This window comes from Brachyistius frenatus, unplaced genomic scaffold (assembly GCF_029030835.1).
Source record: "Brachyistius frenatus isolate BFR_SWC_R1_liver_20210118 unplaced genomic scaffold, ASM2903083v1 Contig_63, whole genome shotgun sequence".
Taxonomy (NCBI): domain Eukaryota; kingdom Metazoa; phylum Chordata; class Actinopteri; family Embiotocidae; genus Brachyistius; species Brachyistius frenatus.
The window spans coordinates 1387498-1411855 of NW_027210662.1; positions in this window are offsets into that span (position 1 = coordinate 1387498).

The following is a 24358-nucleotide window of genomic DNA, read 5'->3' on the forward strand; positions in this document are numbered from 1 at the left end:
CTGGTGGGGTGCTACATCCTGATGGTTGATTGAAAGACAGATTTCCTTAGTTTGTCTCTTTCTTTAAAACAGTTTTAGCTCTTAAGATTTTAGATGCTTTCTACAATAAATTAGGTTTAGACTTAATTAAATTAACCAGATTCTTTTTTTTCACAATTTATAAGCATAACATTTGTCCAAAAAAAGACCACAACAATAGTGTGCGATCACATATGGAACCAATTAAAAACTTTCCCACAGCTTCAGTTTTCTTTCCTACAGTCTGGTAACGCTGTTAGCACGAGCGTTCGCTTAGCCACTCTGTAGGGCGGACCAATAAGCAACCAATGTCGGTGGTTATGAGCATGTTTCCCACTCTTCCTTCACTGTGATTGGACGGCTGGTGACAGTGACGAGCGCAACGTTAATATTTTTCAACTCTTGGTGACAATAAACAGCGAATGTGCAGCGCTCTGCAGAATAAACGTTCAGCACCTCCTCAAGCTGCCAACGTTCATTAAAACAATTTAAATATCCACTGTGCTCAGTAAAAAAAATACTTTGGTGAACACGGTAGGCAGTTGCAGCAGTGTCGGCTGGTTTCAGCGCGTGCTGATTGGTTAAAATGAACTCGAGGTCTACGCCCAGTAGGATGGAACGATTGCAAACGATTCCCTATGAAGTGTATCCTGCTATATTCACACTGGGAAGTTGGGTCTGTCTATGCCAGGCTATTTAAAAAACAGCTCAAATAAAAACAATGACAAATGATCTATAGTCTCCCCCTGACCCTTCACCTGTACATGCTATATGTTAACTTAACAACATATAGGAGAAGGTAAAGCCCGTCTCCCTCCTACAGTCCAAGGGTAAATGCTGGACCCTTTCAGCCTCCCCGTAGAGCAGGCAACCCTCCCCTGTGGTGGGATCAAGGTGTCTCTCATGTCTGTTCAATGTGGTAACCTCCTGGCTCACCCTCAAATCAGCAACATGCTTTCATTTGTACGTTTTCTACGGCATCCACCGAAACCACTGAGGTTCTAAATTCAATGAACACAAAAAAGGAATGAGCCCCTCTCGTAGCAGCCGGTTAACTGTCCCTGAGACGGCATCGGGCACTTTCCTCTCCACTTTGCCCGAACTGTGGGCTTTTCAGAGTCTCGAGCTACGCTGCAGCAGCGGAGCAGCTCGTACGCTGGCTGAGTCAGGACTCATGTTGTGAACGCCATCTACAGCCCGCCGAGCCAAAAGAGATGACCTTGTGCCCGTCTCTGCTTCCAATCCTGCAGTTTGTCGACCCCGTGCTCCCGCTAGGTCGCAGACTGTGGTGACCCCTGCCTGCTCCAGCCTGGACTTCAAGCTGGCTGAGTGGAACGACTTGGCAGTAATGGGCTGTTATTTCTTAGACAACTGTGGCTCTCGGAGACTTTGGGACCCTTTAGAAAATACTGATTTAGGCCGGGGGAAAAAAAAAATCTGTTTATTTATGTGTCTTTCCTGTTAAAGATGTTGAAAAAAAAAAAAAGCTTAAAAGCTTTCTTTTTATGGAGAAAGAAAAAAAAAAAAGAGAGCATGCAGCACTTACCGTGGTCCAATGGTCTGACAACAGAAGCTAACAGGGTTATGAGCAGGCATGGCGCACGCACAATCACACCCACTCGACAAGCGTTTCCTGTGCAGACTCTTGTGCTGATTAGTGTAGAGGTTTAAATGCAGATGAGGTGATCACTGTTTCTAACCTTTGGGGTGTTGTAAAAAAAAAAGAGCCTACCTATCCTTTGTAAATAGTGTATATAAGCTCTAAAGTGCGTTAGCAACATTAATCCTTAAACATAAACTAGTTTCATACACATATTTCTGTTGGAAAATGTAGATTTCTTGGCTGTTAACAGGAGTTTTTAATGAATGCATGTACATGGAAAGAAGAGTTTCACAGCACTGCAGCAGAATGAAAGAAAGCAGTGTGACCCTGGAAATAAATCCCCCTAAAACTTTGAACAGTTTGAATAAGTCTAAACATCTAAAAGTCAAGTGCTTTCATTTTACAACCGATTTAATGTGTTAAATGAAACATTTTGAACAGACGACATTCCTATTTGTAAAATGTTTGTGTTCCACTGTTTTACAAAGATCTGACAAATAATGGTCGCAGAAATTATGAGCATATTTTTGTAAATCTGACTTCCCTGTTTGCAAAGACTCTGGCTGTGTTACTTTTTGTATTTCACCTAATTAGTTATTATCAATAAAAATTGTAACCAACAATATTACTCTTACACACACACACACACACACACACACACACACACACACACACACACACACACACACACACACACACACACACACACACACACACACACACACACACACACACACACACATGCACATACAGTATCTGCCTCAACTACCCAGCCAATAATTATCATTTCCCTCAGCTGAGGCTGATTACTGTGTCCAAGCTCTGCCTGAAGAGAAAGATAAACTTTGTTTTCAAAATATAAATTTGATATTCCTGCCATCGTGTTTGTAGGAGAAAAAAGTTAAAGTGACTTGGCATAAATTGGAGCAAATATGCAATTGGTTTGACAATGCTTATCAAAATAACTGCGGCAGTGACTGGTGGACTTTACACATTGAAACATGTTAAAAAGTCAAACTGAAGAAACCCTAAAAAAAAAAATTAAATCTGCAGGTGACATATAGACACCTTAATAGAATAAATAAAAACATCCAGACCAAGGCTCAGTGGTGCGTCCACAAAGAATCAAAAGCAAATTCAGTATCTCTGTTCCAGAAACTCGACAAACCTCCGCAATGATTTCAATTTATCCTCAAATTCTTACTCAGAAACACATTTTGCAATCAATTTAACACATTCAGTCGATAAAGAAATCACGGGAGACACGTGGTCGCGAGGGAATCAAATTTCTGTCAGGAATGGGAAGTTGCAGGTGTGCTGAGTCTGTAATGACACATCTCAATACAAAGAGACAGAGCTGTTCATTGAATGGAGACACTATCGGTCACATGAAGATGGGGAGAAAGTATCCAGGACCAGAACAACCTCCTTATCAACAGAAAGACAGAACATTGAGAAGAAACTGCTAAATTGTGTATTTTTACCGTTGTAAGATTTACACAAACCTACTGGCCAATAACTGAGATGCACACATGACACATGCTGTGTTCATACACCAAAGTAAGAAACTACCAAAGCCTTCACAAAGAGGTGAGCGTGTTATCAGCGTGGGCATCTCCATTCACCGGTGTTTCATCGAGTTAGGCCAACATCACCTCGGAAAGGCATCAATACTCAAACCCACCACTCCTGCTCTACCTTTTTTACATCTAATCTAGTATGACTTGTGCCTACACGTTCATATCTGTGACACCTGAGCACCAATAACCATTGCTTCAAATTACTAATTTCAACACTGTATTTCAATCAATGTATTAAAATAATAAGTATATTTGCATATATATTTCTAATAATCCCCACTGTATACAATGCCTGTCAGTGTATAACACAGTGCAACTAATATGACTCCCTCCAGTTCTAATCCCAATGTGATAGAGATTTACAGTGGAGATAATGATTAAAGGGGCTGACCTTTAATTGGGTGGCCTGGGTTCAAGCCACCGTGACATCAGCCGTATGTCATTTCTGAAGTAACCTTGGGCAAGACGGGGAATCCTCCGCAGCTCCAGGTGTGCTTTTTTTGTGTAGCCAGTGCTGCACTTTAACCTTGCTGTGGAGGGAAAACCAAAAAGACACAGATATCCGGGTGAGGTTTGAGGATCAGCAGGTGACCAAAATCCTGTATGCCATCAAAATATCTCAGTTACATAATTTATGAGGAATGCTACAATTAGATAAATGATAAAAAATGTTTTTTAATGGATGCAGATGAACGTGTGATGTGGCCTTGGGAAGGTCGGGGATTGAAATCCCAGACAGATGGAGGACTTCGGCTGGTGAGAGAAGCACGAAAAGAAAGCAAGAAAAAGAATCACGAGCATTTTCCAGTTTCTGATATACAACTTTTCAACTGCTTTTCAACTGTATAATACTTTGTATTAAACTATGTGAAGGTTTACTGGTTTTAATCAAATACTGCTATTACTCAGTCAGCCGTCCCTGAATAAAAAGTAGAGGGTTTAAAAGAAATGACCTCATCAGAAATGCTGCACTGAGTAAAAAAGGACACTTCATTCAATTACAGGATACTACATACTCGTTAGTCTGATACTACTTCTCATGGAAGAAAGTATAAATGTACTGGTTTGGCAGTTTTGGGATCATAATCAGTAGGAATAAATTCAGGACTAATCTTATGTCTACATTCAGAGAAGGGTTATCTTCCAGAAAACACCGGTCCGGGCTTCCTTCACCCTTCCCTCCTGCACCATTGATTGCTTCATCTGTGCTACACGTTAAAGCCAGTGCATTGGGAAAATGAGGTATTAGCAGTTCTTCTTTTATCATATAGTAGCTGCTAATTACTGACAACACATAAGCTTATTAAAGTCTTTGGAGAACCACAAGACTGATGGTCTTCTTGATGATGCAAGGACTGAGCTGTTATTAAATACACACACAGCTTTACACATGAATCATTTTATTTTTGCAGGTTCACGGCAAAATGTGCACACGAGCACAAACATACACACACGCTTCTCTCTCTGTTCTTGTTCATGCAGCTGAAGGTGCAGTCATGCCAGCAGTTCACTCAATCTGAACCTCACTGGAAAGGTTTGCTCCAGAGATTTTTGGATTTGGTGCAAATTAAAGCAGAGTTTGTAAGAAAATATAAAAACACAAAGTCATTAAATGCTTTTATAGTGGAGCTTTGGCAATATGTTTTTGATAGTTTTTCATTTTGACAGCAGGTTGACTCAAAACAAAAAAATTCTTGCAACTGAGAAGAAACTTTAGATTTATTTTCAAACCTAGACAGCAGCATATGGTTTCTTTAGAGAGCTCTATACATACAAAGAAGCCCACCAAAGCCCCCCAACCCTCCACGAAAAGCCCCCATGAAAATGCACTCAGTCAAAAAATACTTTGATCACATAATGTTTCATAAAAATAGTAATAACTAACACTACAGACACATGAGTATTTGAACAACATAGGAGGAGTAATATGTAAATATGTAATGATCAAAATATTAAGTTAGAGTAAGGCTTAGTAAAACACACAGAAGAGTGCTCGTGGGTGTGTGTAGTATTTAGTCGTGTCTCGTTTTTAAGGTTGTGTAGCAACTGTAGTGGCAAGTTTGCCTACAATAGCCAATGATGTATATTTTCATTGCTTTGACCTTATAAAGTTAACAATCTAATCATGCAGCTCTAAGTGGACGTTCTGGACTACTCATCTCAATGTTCTTGTCCGATTTCAGTCAGAACCCACATTTTCCTGCAAAAGATTCACGATAAAAGTCTTGTGTTTCTCTACTGACGTTAAAGGGCTTTTACTTTAAAACCAATACAGGAAGTGTTGAGTCCGTATCATCGGCATAATGCAGTAACTTTAACAGTATAAATGGCAGCAGATCAAAAGGAGGCTTTCAGTTGACGTCGTGAGTCAATCAATACATCTTAAATGTCAATATGACTTTGATCTTGAACATTTGTTTTTATTGGCTGTCTTGCATGACATGCACTTTAGTAATGATTGGACTTTTAAGCAATTCGATAATGTACATCAATTTCAATCAGATCAAGAGAATTGTGAACATTTTATTTCCTCACTTGGAGAGCATGTACATTATTAGTATCTGAATTAGTATTCAGATATGTATATATAAATAAACAAATGCCCTGACAATATTTTCTTGAAACTCACAAGAAATGTATGTAAATTTAAACCACTGACTGGTTTTATATATAAAGCTGATGAGCAACATCACATCACATCACATCCTCCTTGTGTGAAACCCTGAATTCAGTCCAATTAACACAGATACATTTCTTCATTTTGCTTTATGTTGCAGGATAACTGAGGCAACTTTGTGACGTTGTCCTTTGCAACAGAAGCTAAATGCTTTATTTGACTGTGATGGAGTCCAACAGGAAATCAGAGGCCCAGTTGTTGTTTTTGGAAAGAAGCTGTAATTACCTGTGGGCTTCTCTCTCACTTGATTAAGGAGGAAAACTAATCCTGGAGAGCTGAGACTGAAACACACACCAGCAGAGATGCAAACAGTTCACACGTACACACACGTACACACACACACACACACACACACACACACACACACACACACACACACACACACACACACTTCAATACACGCGCACACGCATGTACGTACGTACACACGTACACGCACAAAACACACACACAGACACACACTGTGTCTCAGTATGTCTCACAGAAGCACGCACGGTCATAAACACAGACGTGCGCACAGACACACATTATCACACTAACACAAAAGCCCAGAGGCCCACGTTTTAATTGAACTTTCCCACCGATCTGCCGACTGTTTTTTTCTGCCGTACACTTCTCTTTATTCTCCTCTCTTTCTTAATCAGTAGAGAATTGGAAGTGCCAAAAAGAGAGACGGCGAAACCAAAAAAGGAGGCTGAGAAAGGAAAATAAAGTAGAGCGAAATGAACAGAGAGGGAAGAAGCTGAGGTGAAAATCCAGAGAGAGAAAGACAGAGGTGGATGGAGGAGTGGAGGTGTTAGATGGGTAATCTAATTCTGTGGAGGAAACCGTTAAACCAAGAGGGAAATGAGCTTTTACAAAGGAGACTTCATCTAAAGATAAATTGGTAGAGTGTAAAAAAAAATTATATTTCATACTAAGAGAGTAAACGCCCACAGCTGTGGAGGAATTTAGAAACTGATTATGAGATGTGTGTGTGTGGTTTGTTGATAGCTGTCATTGTTCTTGTTGTTTTTGACAAATAGAATTTCAGTTCTATTTTTAAAAGTTGGCATTTTAAAATGTAATTTACAAAGACCCATTTTATGGTTCAGGAACAATATATTACTGAACGTTTGGTGAAACCAGCTGCGTGTGAAGGCAGTTCTGAGACTAAAGAGCAGCTACAATGAGTATATACACCAAAACTAGTTAAAGGTTCGTCTTAAACAATTTGCCATGGTTGAAACTGGATTGAGGTGCATGAGACTAAATACTAAAAACAATCATTTCATAGTGTAGATTGTTGGTTAACAGAGAACTGTTAGCAAAAGACAGGGATGGTAGAAAGAAATAAGAAGTAAATTGTTGCTAAAAACAACTTGTTATAGTTGAACAAGACTGATCAGCACACAATTAGGGCGTGTCCACATCCACTTTTGCTAGTTTAACCGTGCATATTTTGAGCACGAGGTAAAATGCATGATTCAAAGAGGTTGTATTTTGTCTTTTAATTTAATCATACATGTGTTTGGGGCGTAACATGAACTAAACCAATCAGTGTCATCTCCCATTCCCTTTAAAAGGCAGGTACACTTGCACCAGCAGATTGCTGTTATAATTGGTGAGTGGTAGAAACGAATGCTTCTCTGTAGAGGAAACCTGTGTGCTGTGCACCAACCCACTTGCATATTATTTTCTTATTAATGTCTTATTAAACAGTAAAATTCTGCACCATTGACTGAAGACCAGGTTTCTGTACTGGAACTGATCATGCATGATGGATCGAAGAAATATAAGGTACGTTAAACTTTGCACACCACTGCATTCACTACGTTCACCTTTATATTCTAGCGTGTTAACGTTCTAACGTTAAACTACAACTACGGATGAGGCTGGTTTTGCAGGTTTAAGGTCATAAATGACCTGAAGATGGCGCTAGATAAAAAAGTTCAGTAATCGGGGGACATGAATATCTGTATCAATTGCTTGAAATATTCCATTCTGGTCCAAAATCACAGGCTGACACGGAGATCAGCTTTACATTCTTGGACTAATCTTACTAGCATGGTGAATAAAAAGCAGAGGTGTTAGTGGACTAATAGTATTCATAATGCCTCTGTACTGTTTAAGTGCCTCAGTAATCCATGACAAGGTGACCCTGACCCAGCATGTACAACACCTCTGAACTGAAGCAGCGAAATGGAAATCATCCAACTTTATTTCGGTATTTAGTCTGTTGTTCTGTAACGAAATATCCTCAGTGAAAAGGCAGTCAAATCTTTAGATAAAGGCTTTACTGTTCTGAAGTATTTCTTCTCCTGCGATGGAGTATGAACAGAGCTTTATGTGTTGGTGCGTATTATTAGCTTAGAAGTGTCGGTCTATACTGTCACTCTGAGTGGATATTTTGGCTAATAAACACCAAAAACACCGCCAATCAAATTTCCACAAATGCAGTGAATGCAGCCTGAGGATTTCTTCAGTGACAGATGGCAGACTGACTGAAAGGTTACTGTAAAAATCTCAATATTTTGATTCGTGCGTATTCTTTATCGTCGAGCATTGTAATGTAAACCGCTTTGGCAATTTTGTTTACTTTCTGACAGCGATACCGTGTGAAGCATCTTTGAATTTGTGTGCGCAACAGGGAAAGAGATGCGCTGCCCAACATATCTCTCTGACAGCTGAAGGTTCCTGTCTTCTTTTTCCTCTTTCTCCACGGTAATTGCAAACCCATTTATTCCAGCTTTGTAGCTGGCTTATTCACAGCTGCGTCTAGATAGCAGCAGGCAGTTTCAGACACTTATTCTTTCTTCCACAAATTGAGAAACATACTTATCAATGCAAATGAAATGAGTGTTGAGGAGAGAGGAGGAGAGGGAGCGGTGAGAGGAATACCAAAAGAACGGAGCGAAGGAGAAAATCCACAATGAAACCAATCCCTGCTCAGGCTGTGAGGAGAGTGACCATTTTTTGTCACTTAATTTAGTTTTAGTTGTGTACCGCACTATTCAGCAGCGTCTGACAGAGAGGGTGTGAAGGTAATCCAGTTAGTTGAGAGACAGTCTTGCTTCGGCTCTCCTCTGCTCACAGACTGGCTCTTTGTTCTGATTGGCTGAGTGCTGACCGGGCTAAAAGCTTTTGAAGTATAGGTGAAGAGCAATTAGATTCACTGTCACACACACACACACACACACACACACACACACACACACACACACACACACACACACACACACACACACACACACACACACACACACACACACACACACACACACACACGCGCGCGCACACGCAGTCTGCACACACCCTAACACTTTCACATAAACACCACTCCTAATTTTGCACTTGCGATGCCACAAACAGCGACGATCAACACGCACTAACGTCACAGTCTGCCTTCTCTCATGCCTTGTTTCCATCACTGAAGTACATTCAGCAAAAAATGTGACGTTTTCTATGGGTTGTATGAGTCTTGGTTTTACACACACGCAGTACGAAAGTTGAATCAAACAACCCAGTTCATACACTTATACACTTGGGCTCAAAATAACCCCCCTTTCTTCCTCAGTCATACTCGGGTGTCCAGATGAACCTTAAGGTTTCAGACTGTACGGCAACTGTCATGTAAGTTTATGGTATTTTACACTGCGCTGGATTGTGGTCACACTGCGGTGAATGAAAAGTATGAGCTCCACAAACTTTTTATTCACTTTACTTCCATGGTTTTGGTTGCTGTGTTTGTGTGTGTGTGTGTGCATGTTTTTTCCTCTCAAACATGATTCTAAAATCAAAACGCTGTGCCAGTCTCAGTCTCAGCACCATTTCAAGTCATATTCTGTTTAATTGATTTTATTTTTTGTTCCATAGCTCGTAAAAGCAGTCACATATTAAGAGCATGGTCCTAAATCTCTGGCACTCATAATTTTACGAACAGACTGTCTTTGATCACCAAAGCTCCAAATTGGCTCTCAGTTTTGTCAAGAGACCACAAACAAAAAGTGAAAATTAACATTTTAAAAAGTTGATATTTAATTTTTTAAAGTCTGAAACTCAGATCTTCTGTCAGTCAACAATACAGAAAAAATTATTCCTACAATGAGAACACACAGGCTTATAGTTTAATGTATTTAGAATTTCCTTAATAAAATGTTGTTTTAGTTCCAGAATTGCAGGCAGAAAAAAATACGGTGCCATGACATGACATCAAACACCTGACTTTTTTTTTTTCCTCAGCAGGTTAGCTGGATTGTTAAACACCACTGTGCTCCTAAAGGTCTTGGTAAAGAAAAATGCTGTCAAAAAGATTGAATTGATTTAAAGTGTTTCTTTAATTCAGCCCATTCAGGTGCACACAGATGTGCACACTTACACACTGTATACTGGCAGTCAACTGTCAGCTTTGCTACTTGATAAGTATGGCAGGCTTTTACTTCTGTATATGTTTGCTCAGAATCGGTTGCGTCTTCTCACCGTGTCCAGAATGACGAAGGATATCATGCCTACTTTAGATTTACTACAAATAATATTTGCAGATCAACATTTATTTGAGTTTCTATTGATTGCTTACCTGTCTGGGTCCACTGATGCGTTTTCACTTTTCAAAGCTGTTATTCAAATAGGGGCAATTTCCCCAAATTGCAGCTGTGATTTGAACCTACAACCTCTAAACGCCCATTATTCATACATAATCCATAAATACTGAGGCGTTAACGGTGACACGCCAATATCTTGGCCAATTCAATATGTTTAGGTTGACATCACAGTCAATCCAAGGCTAATAAATATTGCTTTTTTATAAACATTGATCCATGTGATACTAGTGGCTTGATTGAAATTTTAAAAGGTGGGTCAGAGGTGTTGTGTGCATATATGTGTGTATGTAGCATGTATGTTCATGAAGTGTGAGATTATCAAAGGGACTTAAAAGGCATTGAAGATTATGAATATATACAGTGTAGAATAGTTACAGCTTAATCAGTGATAGTCTGTTTGACTTTATTTTGAATAGCTATCAATGAAACATTCAATCTAAGCTCTCGTGCCAATGGAGGTATACCAAAATGTCCATGCAGCCTACAGTACCAATGGTATTGTTGTTAAATGAATTAAATGTGTGCTACTGTTCCAGATATTTAACTCACTTCACAAAGCCAGAGGACATTGGAACACAGAGTGACTTCACTGTGTGATGAACGTGTGAATAAATCACACAAATGTGTGGTTGACTTTGACGTGTTGGTTTCCAGCTTTTTTTTCTTGAAGTGTTTCACCACAAAGGAGAGTCCTCACTGACCAATTTGAAACCCTCCCTGAGTCTCAAATTGCATTCTTTTGTACTTAGACTTTCACAAGTGTTTTCACACTGCCAAGTATGACAACATGCGGCGCACAATGAGTACCCGGATTGCGTACTAATAACGATCAAAAAGTTGAGTGTAAGATGTCGGGCGCTTCTAAACTTCAACAGTCGCCTTCTTGGCCACGTAGTGAAGCAGAAAGACCACCAACTTATTTTGAAACTGCAAAAAATGGCAGCAGAGGAAGCTGCAGCTGTTGTAGCAAACACCGCACTAGACAAATGCAAGTTGTAGATGCCTACAGAAAAATTATAATTTTTCATAACTCCTCCAAACATATAATAGAATATATATATTCTTATAATAGAATAAGCAGCTTATTCTGACCCACAGCTACGACGTGAAGCTAAGCAACCTCTAGCGGTTGTATAAATAACAACACTGGTTCCCCAAAGAAGTGATGCTCAGCTGAAGTCTACATAATGTAAGTTTTCCTCATCGGGTTGGGTACATGATTTCGTACAAAAGCGCACAAGAACAGTGTTTGTTTCTTGATACCAACCACAAGTTGGCTTTTAAAAATGTATTTACTGTCGCCATGACAATGAAGGTTACCTAACTTTAAGGAAGTAGTAACCTTCACGAACACGGTTCTAATTATCGTTTTAACCCAAGCCGTTTTCTTTCCCGAACTCTAATCAAGTGTTTTTTGTGCACAAACTTAACCAGAGGCTCTAATTTAGGAAACACCAAGAAGTCCTATCTGAGGGTAGAAACAAATTACCAACATGATCACATGGGTTGGAGGGCTAGTCATATTTTACCACTATATTGTTGTTGGATGGAAGCCATCATTCTGTTTAACGTGTGCCTAAAAGAGGGGGCATGGAAACAATATTCATTTTTAAGTAAAATTACAAAACACAGCCAACAGACCTTTTGGCAGGTGATGCTTTCAAATGTTGCGGTCACCATTTCAAGTAAGCGTGGGATGGCCATGATTGATCTGAGACAACACTACCGTATCAAAATTCACTAATTACTAATGCACTAACACACTAGATACTAGATGGAAGTGTACTAACAGAAGTGTCTGAAATGAGACACAGCACTTGTCTCCCAGCGTTGAGATGAAGTTTGAAGTAGAAAAGTCCTCATTTGCTGACTGTGATGAAGATTTGCCAGCTACTGTGAGACAACAGTGCAACATTTTGGTAATGCCAAGTTGCCATTTGTGTTTATAAGACATTAATGTAGATATGTATGAGGTATAAAATAAATAGATTGCAGCAGCATTAGCTCAATGTGGAGTCAGGGACACACACACAGACAGAACAGCACTAGAATAATCAATTAAAAATCTTGAACTCATGACAGATTTGAATATTCAGATACTCCAGCGACTTCATATGTGAATGTGTTAGGACATGTATATGCTAAATACTGTGATTTATTTTTAAATTTATGTTGAGGGTTACAGTGAACAGACTGTGAGAGCAGTCTGCTAAAGAACACATATAAAGTCTCTTGTCTCTCCTCTTCTGAGCCACATGCTTGGAAATGCATCACAGACTGTATTAAAATCAGTATTCCTGATGATGGATGTCATCTGGCAGAGTCACCAGCCTCATTTAATGCCTGTAGACAAAAAGCTCACAGTCAAGCAATTTCCTGAACATCACCATGCATCGTTTTTGAGAGGATACCAAAATTGACTCGTAGCTCATGATAAATGAGTTTGAAGCAGCACAGCAACACTAAATAGTGACTTTGTATTGGAAGTGATGACTGCAGGGGAAAAAAAAAAAAAATCCCCAACACTTGTTTAATCAAATTGTCCTCAGATTTGCCAAGTGACTTAAAAATACATCACACTTAGGGGTAATTTCTTTTTGTCTAGCAGGCAGCAAGTGACACATTTGTGAGATGAATACTAAAATGATAAATTGTATGAAGTGATATTAAATGATTGACAGTGACCGCTTTTATCAGATCAGCACAGGTTTAATGAACTGAAATCATCAAAACGTGATCACTTGACACTCAATTTAACTTTTTCTTCATCTCAAGTTGAATCACGAAAACAGTTTCCAACTGTGATTTGAAAGTGGCAAAAAAGGTAAATTTACCAATAAATAAATAAAACAGAACCACCTCACTTTTTTGGGAATGGAGACCAAAACATCCAAACAAAATTAAATTTGTCCCTTCACACAAATACACACACACACACACACACACACACACACACACACACACACACACACACACACACACACACACACACACACACACACACACACACACACACACACACACACACACACACACACACACACCTTTATTCCCTCTACAGTAGGGGACATTTATTCTGATTATGTTGGGCCCTGGAGATCGAAGATTGTAGTAATCAGAAAACTGGCCAGGCATCTATCACTGCAGCAACCAATCAAACAGCCTTCTCCACCGGCAGCGAATGGGACAAATTACACACAAAAATCATTCCCACTGGTATGTGTGTGCGTGCACTTTTGCACACCTCTATCCTTGTGAAGACAGATTTTAGAAGCATGAAGTCAAGTAAAGTGAGATTTTATTAGTCTTCACTTAAACACAGATGGCAAATGTAAGACTTACTGGCTAGAATTGGGTTTAGGTTCAAGTAATTGATGTACTTTGGGGTAAAAGGGAGAGAAAATGGATCTTAGTCACTGATCGGTCCTTGCAAGAATTAGTTGTGGAGTGTGTGTGTTTCTGTCTATCTGGGGAGTGTAAGGCTATTTGTTTTAGCTGATGATAAAGGCGGCAATGTATTTGGAGAGACAGAGAGTAGGGAAATATGAGAAAGTGTGTGAAGTGGGTTTAGTACCAGCACCGCTGAAACCCTAAAGACTGGCCTGCCAGAAGAGCTGACACACACACACGCACGCACACACACGCACGCACGCACGCACGCACGCACGCACGCACGCACGCACACACACACACACACACACACACACACACACACACACACTGTATTGGAGCTTTGGTGCACAATCCAACATACATGCTTTGAAATATACTTTTTCTGTCTCTGATTTTCATTGACACACACATGCATCACACAATGGAAACATGCAATTATTGCGTGTGCACATTACAACACATGCGCACGCACACACGCACACAGGCTGGGCTGTCATCAAGGTTGCACTATTCCCTGCAGGCGCACGCAAATTAATATGATGGAGAGCATGAGATTGTAAGAGATTGTCACTGCGCTACTTAATTCCTGATGGTGTCTGCATACTTGATTTGGTTTTTGGAGCCAAAATCACTGCACGGTGATAGGAATGACAACGTCTGTCGTATCCACCGCTTCACCAGAATATATGTTACATGAATTGCAGTGAAAGTCATGGTTCCCTGAGCGTGAATCCTAACAACTGTGGTAATTTGTCCTGTAGCATCATCAGCAGGTAAAACCTTTCATGTGAAAAGTCTTAACGTCGACTGATAGATTGGCACAAATTTCTACGGACACATTAAAGGTCCCCACATCATATGTTCTGATCAATTTGGTGACCGACTCTTGCTTACTATAACTGTTAGAGGGTTTGCTTTGGAACAACCCCGCCCCTTCAGGAGGAATTGCAAAAACTTTTCTGAGCCTTTTGACTTTTCATCAGCCACCATGCTGGTTGGCAACAGCAGCATATGTTGATGATGGAGGTGCAATCGAAAGGTTTTGAGGCTGTTCCTCTGGCAGCACAGTAATGCACATGGAGGAGTGTGAAGCAATGTGTTTTGTGAGTAAGTATTCCAGTAAAGGCGATTGATCAACATCAGCACCTGAGTTACACACTTTTGGTGACCACTGATACGGGAGCATTCAGGATTTCATAATGGCCCCTAAACTGGAGCAAAGAGACTTTGGGTCAAACTTGCAATGTTGTCAATAGAAACCCTTGAAATGCCTCAGAAAACATGCAGAAAGGAAGCAACCAAGTGTCTTGGGTGTCATTTTGCATTTCAAGTGGGAAGGGGAGGGGTGACTGTTTAAGACTAAAGAAGTTCTACTTTGATGCTCTAAGGCATCCGGGGAAAAATATTTAGCAAATACGACCTGAACTGTGGCGTGATGGCAGTTAGGTTCTCCGACATGACAAGTTTCTCGCCTGCAACAACACAATTGTCGCTTCCCACCATCCCTACTTGCTTCTTTTCTGTTCCCCAAAATGAACATCAAGCTGAAAGGTCTCTGTTTTGACACTGTGGAGGAGATCTAACGTGAGTCACAGATGGTGCTTGACGCGCTTACAGAACGGGACAACCAAAGAGCGTTCCAACACTGCCAGCAGCACCGGGAGCGGTGCATTGCTGCACAAGGGGACTACTTTGAAGGAGATGATGGCCAGATTTGAATCAGGTACGTTGTTTGTTTTTTATGTGCACATTCTCTGAACCTTTTCATAGCACCATGTATGTTTTAACAGTGATTTAAAGTCGTGCTTTTAAGTGTAGTTCCTGACTAGTCTTTTACAAGGTTGGACTGATCAAGGGACTCTGGCTAAAGTACAGCCCTGTTTTTAAGTGTTGACTCTGAGAGTTGTTTATCGAGAGCAGTCTCCATTTGTTTTATGCTCATTCATATATATTATATTTTTCTCAAGATTTTTTCAAGATCGCGTTTCTCAAGGAAGCTCCATCTGCTACAACTGCTCTACAGAAGATAAGAGACAATTTTCAATCAGTCCAAATAGACTTATATACAAATAAAGCAAAGTCTATTTTGCAGTCTCTATATGCTATATCAAAAATGCACAAACCTGATTTTCCTAAACACTTCCTTTTTGAGCAGCAAACCATCAAGCACACAGAAAAAAACGGTGCTATAATGGCTGCATCTGTATATGATTTTTACCTGACAAATGACATAGTCATCACACGCTATGCGATTCCGGGCTGGAATGAGCTCACATATGGCAGAGCTATGGGATGTGTGTTGTCTTGTAGAAGGTGCCTTTGTAATCTGCACAATGACAGCTGTATACAGGTAGTGAACACACACACACACACACACAAATACACGCATACACACTCCGAGGTAGATAGATGCTATCGGCTGAAACCAGTGAAAAGACATCAAGTGACTGAGTCAGAAGGGGGTCAGTGTGTGTGACTGGATTTGGCTCAGGAGTGTGAGTGCATCTGTGTGAGAGTGCATGTTTAGTTGAATGTGTGTGTGCTTGGCTGTCTCTAACAGTGACTGCTATTTTGTGTGTGTGTGTGTGTGTGTGTGTGTGTGTGTGTGTGTGTGTGTGTGTGTGTGTGTGTGTGTGTGTGTGTGTGTGTGTGTGTGTGTGTGTGTGTGTGTGTGTGTGTGTGTGTGTGTGTGTGTGTGCATGTGTAATGATTCTCTCCATCTGTTCTCCCTTCCTGCTTCAGATCCCAGTTATGTTTTCCTACTGTGATCCTGCTGTTGTTAGCTGTGCATCTGAGGAGCAAGACTCCCTGTGTGTTTGTGTGTGTGAGAGACAGGGAGAGTTACAGAGGGACTCCTCTCTACCTCCTACATACACACCTTATCCCTTCCTGGCTCCCCAGGTTTACTAAGCCTCATTAAGCTGCCCCCCACAATACAGACTCCTTCACTCAAAACACACATACACCCCAGCACATGTTACGAGCATCTGGTCCCAGTCTGCAATGACAATAATTTCCTGCCCTATGTGTGTGTGTGTGTGTGTGTGTGTGTGTGTGTGTGTGTGTGTGTGTGTGTGTGTGTGTGTGTGTGTGTGTGTGTGTGTGTGTGTGCGCGCGCCCGTCTGTGTCTTAGCAAAAGGTAAATCAAAATTGAAGTTATCTTCACAGCTGGATGTATGGTCAGAGCTCTTTTCTATTTCCCAGGTAATGAACAGTTGCAGAAAAAAACTGCCAGTTTGCCAGTGTAATCATAAAAGCAACAACGATGCTTCCTGTGTTCCCAGACATGAAAATGACATTTTGAAGACAGGACCATAAACATAAAAACAGATCATTGGATGACATAAAGGTTACAGGGAGGTTAATGTGTCAAGGTAAATGTGTATGAAAGTGTATGTAAGTTTGGTTTAAGTGAGAGTAAAATAGTACAGCACCTTGATATTTCCAACCCAAACACAGAGCCGCTGTTGTTGCTCAGTGAGTTTAATTTACTAAACAGATGATAATATAAACGGACAGACAGGTATGACGCCAAAGCACAAGTCAGTCCACAAGAGGATACCGTGTCAGCGTCATGTTTAGCCTCGCCAAGGCGTGAAATGGGGAGGATTGTACAAAGACAGCACTTCCATCGGGGAGACAGGTGTTTGAGTCCATGAGAAACCAAAAGTCAAAAATAAATTGTTCAGATAACGTAGCATATTCAACTTAAGTAAGTTATGTTAACTTGTGTTATGTATGTAACAATACTTGCGTAAAATTGCTTATATAAAATGACTTATTTGAACCAAAACCATAATCTTATTCTAAACCTAGCCAAGTAGCTGTGGTGCGTAAACCTCATTGAAGTGCAACTGTTTTTTTATTTTTCTAAAACTAACAACGGTGGTGCCTAAATCGAAGGAACCTTACTTTTCATGCTAAGGCGAGGCAAAACGTGACACTCACACTATACCCTCTAGTGGACAGATGGATGTATTACACACTTTGGCTTGACACCGTGCTGAACTTTGCCCGATATAAAATTTGTATTTTAAGTCTGAGGACTGTAAATTGCACAGCTACTTGGTTTAGTTAAGATTGTTACGATTAACTAACTCGGCTGAACATTACAAAAAGCTTTAGGATGAAGTTGTCATGATATAAACCAAACTGACATGATACCAGAAGGTGCATTCACATCTGTACTAATTGGAAAGAGCTTATAAAACAACAACAACAAATTTTTATTTGTAATTGAAAAATTTGAAAAATACACAGCAACAGAGAAATATCACTGTGCAGAGTGCTCAGCACTTTCAGCCGGATGTTTTGGTTTGACTTTGCTGTTGTAGTTCAGTCTTACTGCTCACATCAGAATCATTTACAGCTGCAGGCAAAAAAAACAAGAACCTCTTATAAACCCAGCGTATGCCACCTTTTTGGCTATTCTGCCAAATCACAGACACACATTTTTTTGTGCATTTCAAAGTTGTTACATGTAAAACAAGTGTTAAGACCAAAAATTCAGCAACAAAAAAGCAAACATATTACAAAACAGTTTTGACCTGTTTCTGCTGTCCCTTGGCTGAAGTGAAAAAGTTGGTGTATCAATAAAAACAAAGTTCAAAGGAAATCTGCTCTACTGACGAAATAAGAAATGGTGGCAGAAGAAACATCAGATCTGAGTAGATAAATGAAGATACTGTAACGAACCTCAGATTATTACATTACAACAAACAATTTTTACAATTACAGGCGACTCAGGGCAATGGTGTCAGTGCAACCTTGGACCTCTTCAACATAATGGTGTGCTTCATGTAATGTGGTTGATCAGACATACTGACAATTCCTGTCGAACATGAAATTGTGTATCTTTCTTCACACCAGCAACTTTACTAGGTTAATTTATCCCACTCTCTCTTTTCCCCCACAACTATCTATCTGGCTTGTTTTCTTTCCACTGCCAAGCTTTTAGTACTGTTCATAAAATTGGCCCAGATTGCTCCATGTATTTTTACCAGCTACAGAGCGCCAGCGTATTGGCATTTGTGTATATTAGCTACCAGGCTACAGTATAAATCTGTATTGATGATATGGCAGCCCCTATGGGACAAGGTAGATGAGAGCCAATCCTGGAGCCTATTGACTGGTGTGGAATTGGGGGGGGGGGGGGGGGGGGGGGGGGGGGGGGGGGGGGGGGGGGGGGGGGGGGGGGGGGGGGGGGGGGGGGGGGGGGGGGGGGGGGGGGGGGGGGGGGGGGGGGGGGGGGGGGGGGGGGGGGGGGGGGGGGGGGGGGGGGGGGGGGGGGGGGGGGGGGGGGGGGGGGGGGGGGGGGGGGGGGGGGGGGGCTTTTGTAATATTGTTTGGGAAGACAGACGACTGAGGGAAACAAAAGGGGAGAAAAAAAAAAAAAACGTACAGCCGAGGTGTGATTTTTCTGTTTCTTTTATTGTTGTTGCTTTCTCAGGAAAAAAAAAAAAGTGCTCAGACGGCTGAAGAGACGAGAAATAACAGAAAGAGAGGAAAAATTAGAGAAAAAAGATCAATGAGAAGGGGATGTTGTGTGAGAAACAGGAGGAGGAAAGTGGAAAGGGTGAACACGGCGGAAGAAGAAGGATATATGAATATATACATTACATTCAGAAAGATAAGGAGAGTGATAGCTGTAATTATTTTGATGAGGGGTCTTGCATTATTGCATGAGAATTGACTTTGAAGTAGAATAGAGTTTATGCGAATGTGTTGGTGTGTATAATATTCGCTTGTCATCTTAGCAAGCTGTCGCAACATCCACTATGTTTACTGTTACTATTGTCTCTTTCACAGGGAGCCGGGGAATATGGTAATATCAGCAGTTTGTGTGCGACATCCCAGCCAGAGGATGTAACAGTGAGAAGCAGGACAATCTGTTTACAGTAGATGTATCATGTTGAAGTGGCACATTGTAACACCGTACTTGCTGAGCAACTTCCTGTTGTCCCCAAAGACAGTTTAACATTTATGGCAGTGCAATCAATTTTAAGACATTATGTAATCTTGATTTACCGTAAAGGGTCATTGTGACACTTTAGAATATAATCAAATATCTCTTAATATATTTCAAATCTGGCCCATTGCGAAACAATTATCACCAAACAATAAGCAGATGCTGAGTTGACCTCGTTCCACCATGACTCATTCCGTTGGCATTCAATAAATCTATCAAACGCCTCTTTGCGAGTTTTATTTTGATGCTAATCAAAGATGTCAATCATTTTCCACCTTAGCACCTAATTTCCTTGTTTGGCTCCACTTCCTTTTCGCAACAGACTTTTCCGCCTGCTCTTTTTTATTTCATGTTCTCTCGTCTCTATATCACTGCTGCTTTTCTGCTTTTGATGTCTCGGCTTTAATTTATTCCCCTGATCTACATGCCGGTAAAGTTTATGCAGAAAATAGACTTTTTTGACCTGGCAGTCCCTTGAATTATTCCTAAAACAAAGTGAAAGTCAGGAATTAAGATGATGACAAAGGCTCGTTCTTACATTTTCAGTTAAGTTTTCACTACATCGCAGCAAATGTGAAGATTTGGATATTTTTGTTCCGAGCCAAAAGATGTAGGTGACAACTTTATTTTAGAGGTGGATTTTGAAAGTAGTTTGTTGTTGTTTATGAAAGTAAATATAACAATGGAGACTCTAGAAGTTGAAATGGAGATGGACTCTCTTGCCAACTCTACCTTAAAGTTTCCTGGGACAACTAAGGTTTTGTTCAGACTGCAGGCAAATTGGATTTTATTTTCAAATCAGATCTTTAGGACAGACTGTCCACACTTTTATCTGCGAGTGAGCAGATTGGATTTTGTGTGTCCAGTCATCACCAACCAATCTGAATGGGTTGCTGCGGTAACGACGTTGGCGCAGCTACACTGGGACGCAGCTTTCCAACACAGAAGCTGCCGGCACAAAAGTTGCAGTAGACAGTTTATGTCCGAGGAGTGTTGTTATTGTTGTCCTCTGGATGAAATCTGGATACAACAAAAATTTGATTTGTCTGAACATAGCCAAAAAGTCCTTAATCCCAAAATTTCAGGGGTCAGAACTATTGAAGAAACTAAAACAGTTTAAGAGAAGGAAAAATACTTGATCGCCTGAAAATAAAAAGGGCCTGGAAAAATTCCTGCCGGACTCAAAAAGGACTATTACTACACAGGGTTGTCTTCCTATCTCCCCAATCCAATCAATTACATCTTATTCAATTTAGCTTCTATTGATAACTTTTAAAAAAAGGCTCAGATTAATGATTGGAAACATTGAAAACTACTGTTTGTATGATACTGTATTTTTCTTCTCTCATTCTTTCTCTCACTCGCTCTCTGCTTTTACTTGTCAGTCACAGCCTGCTTTCAGCTGGCTGTTAATACCATCTTCTCTTAGTCCCTATTCACACTGACAATAGGAGGGATACAAAAAAAAAAGATGTATGGGCTCCTAATTCATTTCAATGATTCGACTGTTGTCAACGCAGCAGTGGTGCTGCTGCGGGGTAGTCTGGCAAAAAAGTTGAACGCTTTCTACTTTACAATGGAAAACTGCAGGCCCACTCTCTCAATTGACGGACTTTTAGCATAAAAACAAACAAACAAAACAAACAAAAAATCATATCTTTTGTTCGAAACCCTAAATATTTACACAAAATCATCAGGATGGTCATTTCAATCCACTTTCTCAAGAGCTTATGTTGTTTCTTTAAATAGATGCATGAAAGGGTACAACTTGTTTTATATCGACCACGACTGCTGTCAGACTTTTAATGAGTGTGTGTGTGTGTGTGTGTGTGTGTGTGTGTGTGTGTGTGTGTGTGTGTGTGTGTGTGTGTGTGTGTGTGTGTGTGTGTGTGTGTGTAGGACTATGAAAACGTGTTGAGTTTGAATAAAAAACAAACTGATGTAATGGATGGATGAATAAATTGAGACAAAGAGATTATATGAGAGTAATTTACTTTAATGGTCTCATCTTTGAAACTTCCCTGGTGTTTTATTTGCAGTCTTGATCTCTATAAGATATTTTTGTGGTTTTATTCATCAAAAATCATCTCAGTATTATATCTCTGTAGAGCTCTACCAACAACAGGCTGTTTTGTGTCTGTGTTTTTAAGCTACATTGATATCAATGATCCTCTCACACAGGCCAGACCAATCATAGGTTATCTTCAGTCTTGTAGCTTCCTCGTTTTGTGCCTGAATGACCGCTCAGTGTTTTCTACCACATAAACAGTTAGACAGTGTGCCGTGTTGAGGGCGGGCAAATGACATGAGGGTGACATTATGACATCACAAACTTAAAGAAGTCCAAATGTTGCAGTTTCCCCATGGACTAAATGTTTTGACACTTTAACAGTATTTAAAAAGCACCATGACCTGCTTTATAATCAAAACAGAAATTAAAAACCTGCATTTATACATTATGATAGGGTGTGTGTGAAAGAGAGAGAGATTCTCACTTCTTGCTTGTTCACATGGATGTGTGTGTGTGTGTGTGTGTGTGTGGGGGGGGGGGGTCTGTGTGCTAAAGCATTGTTACTTAGCTAACAAGCTGTGTTTAAGGCTCCCTAGTGGATTTCTAAATCCTTCTGACAGTTTTCTCCCTCTTCATTAGGCTTCAACAAACACACACACACACACACACACACACACACACACACACACACACACACACACACACACACACACACACACACACACACACACACACACACACACACACACACACACACACACACACACACACAGACAGACAAACAGACAGACAGACCAGACACACGTACACACTCTGCAATCAGAGATGCACTTGAAAGACTGTACGGAGACATGATGACAGTTCTTCAAAATGACAAATTAAACAGACTTTTCATTCACAATGACTGACTTGCAGTTCAGAATTGTTCTGAGGATATTTTACATTTTATTTCCCTTTCAGGAGTGCAGAGTGACCGAAATGGAACGTGCAGGTACATAGTGAGTCACTATTAATATGGAAGAGACGGTGCAGCTCATCATTTTAAAATGGGGATAGGTGACATGCTACAGATGACAACACCGACAACTGGACAATCAGTACTTTTATGTCTGTATATAAACAGTTCCACATATGTTTATGATGGGTGACAAAACAAAAGAACCACCACAGCAGGATGTTCTCTGTTTGTTGTGTTTACATCTTCATTAACTACTATCATACTCCAATTAAACACAACTGTAGTAAGTCATTTAACTTAACACCTTTCTAGAGTGAATATCACAGTAATATACACATTAAATGTCATAAATAAAATGAGAACAAAAACAAAGACAGGTCTAAGTGTTTGGGTCTTTTTCAAAGGTCTTCAGTGTGTTAACACATCTTAATGCTACAGATAGAAAGTTCAGAAGTTCAGAGGCTACATCCAAATTAACAGCTTTATTTTACTCTTTGTAGGTGATTGAGAAATATGCTGCTATGTATACGGCAGCCTGTCAGTATATTAGTGTATAGCTGCAACTAATTCCACTACATGTGCTATGCCAACTGTGGCACGCATATTTTGGAGGGTAGGTTTACCAGAAGAAGAAAGAGAGCAGAGACCTTCTGCAGACTTTATGACAACACAGAGTAGGTCGGGGAAAAAATATTTCTCTTTTGTCAGAATTGACATGTAAGGAATGATGTGCACATCCAGTTTCTACTGAATTTAGGCAGTGGGTTAGGTTATTGAAAACAGGCAATTTTGGTAGATTTTGAGGTTTAAACAACAGTTATAACTGAATCTCATCTGCAGCTGACAGCTACCTTGAAATTGCTCATCTGCCAATAGAAAGCATACACAGGAAAACAGACTTGAACCCAGGACTGAATCGCGGGTTACACAGCAATATGGCGACAATAACGCATCTTACATTGAGTAACTGAAAAACTAGAACAGTATCAGAGAGGTGGAGGAGGAGCACTACACCTAGGCAGACCAGGAGATTTCTAATCATTCCCTATAGTTGTCTAAGCTACCTTACTGGAATTTTCGATCAGTTTCTGGATACAGTGACCCAAAAGGTCAATTCAGCTATAAGATAAAGAAATTCAGAATTTGTCTGCATCACTGTGCATCAAAATGTCAATGAGACTCTAAGACAAAGAGTTTCTCATATAGTTGCGTATATCCACAGACCTGTATTGATCCCAGATCCAGTTTTAGAATGAAAAGTAATAATTTCTTGAAGGTTACACAGCACAAAAAAATGTCATCAAAAATCGTACTCATAGACCTCGGCCTATAACCAGTCGGCATTAACTTCCATATGCACAGAAACTCAACCACAACTACATTTAGTAAAAAAAAAAAAAAAGCTTGACTTCAACGTCATCACTCTGAACCCCTGACATTGGTTCCTGATTGGTCCACTGAGCAGACATTAATGCGAACAGGGTTTCCAGACTGTAATCACAGGGAAGAAAATTGAAGCTGCGAGAACTAGTCTGGGAACACCAGGCTAAAGACTCCTCCGCATGGTGGC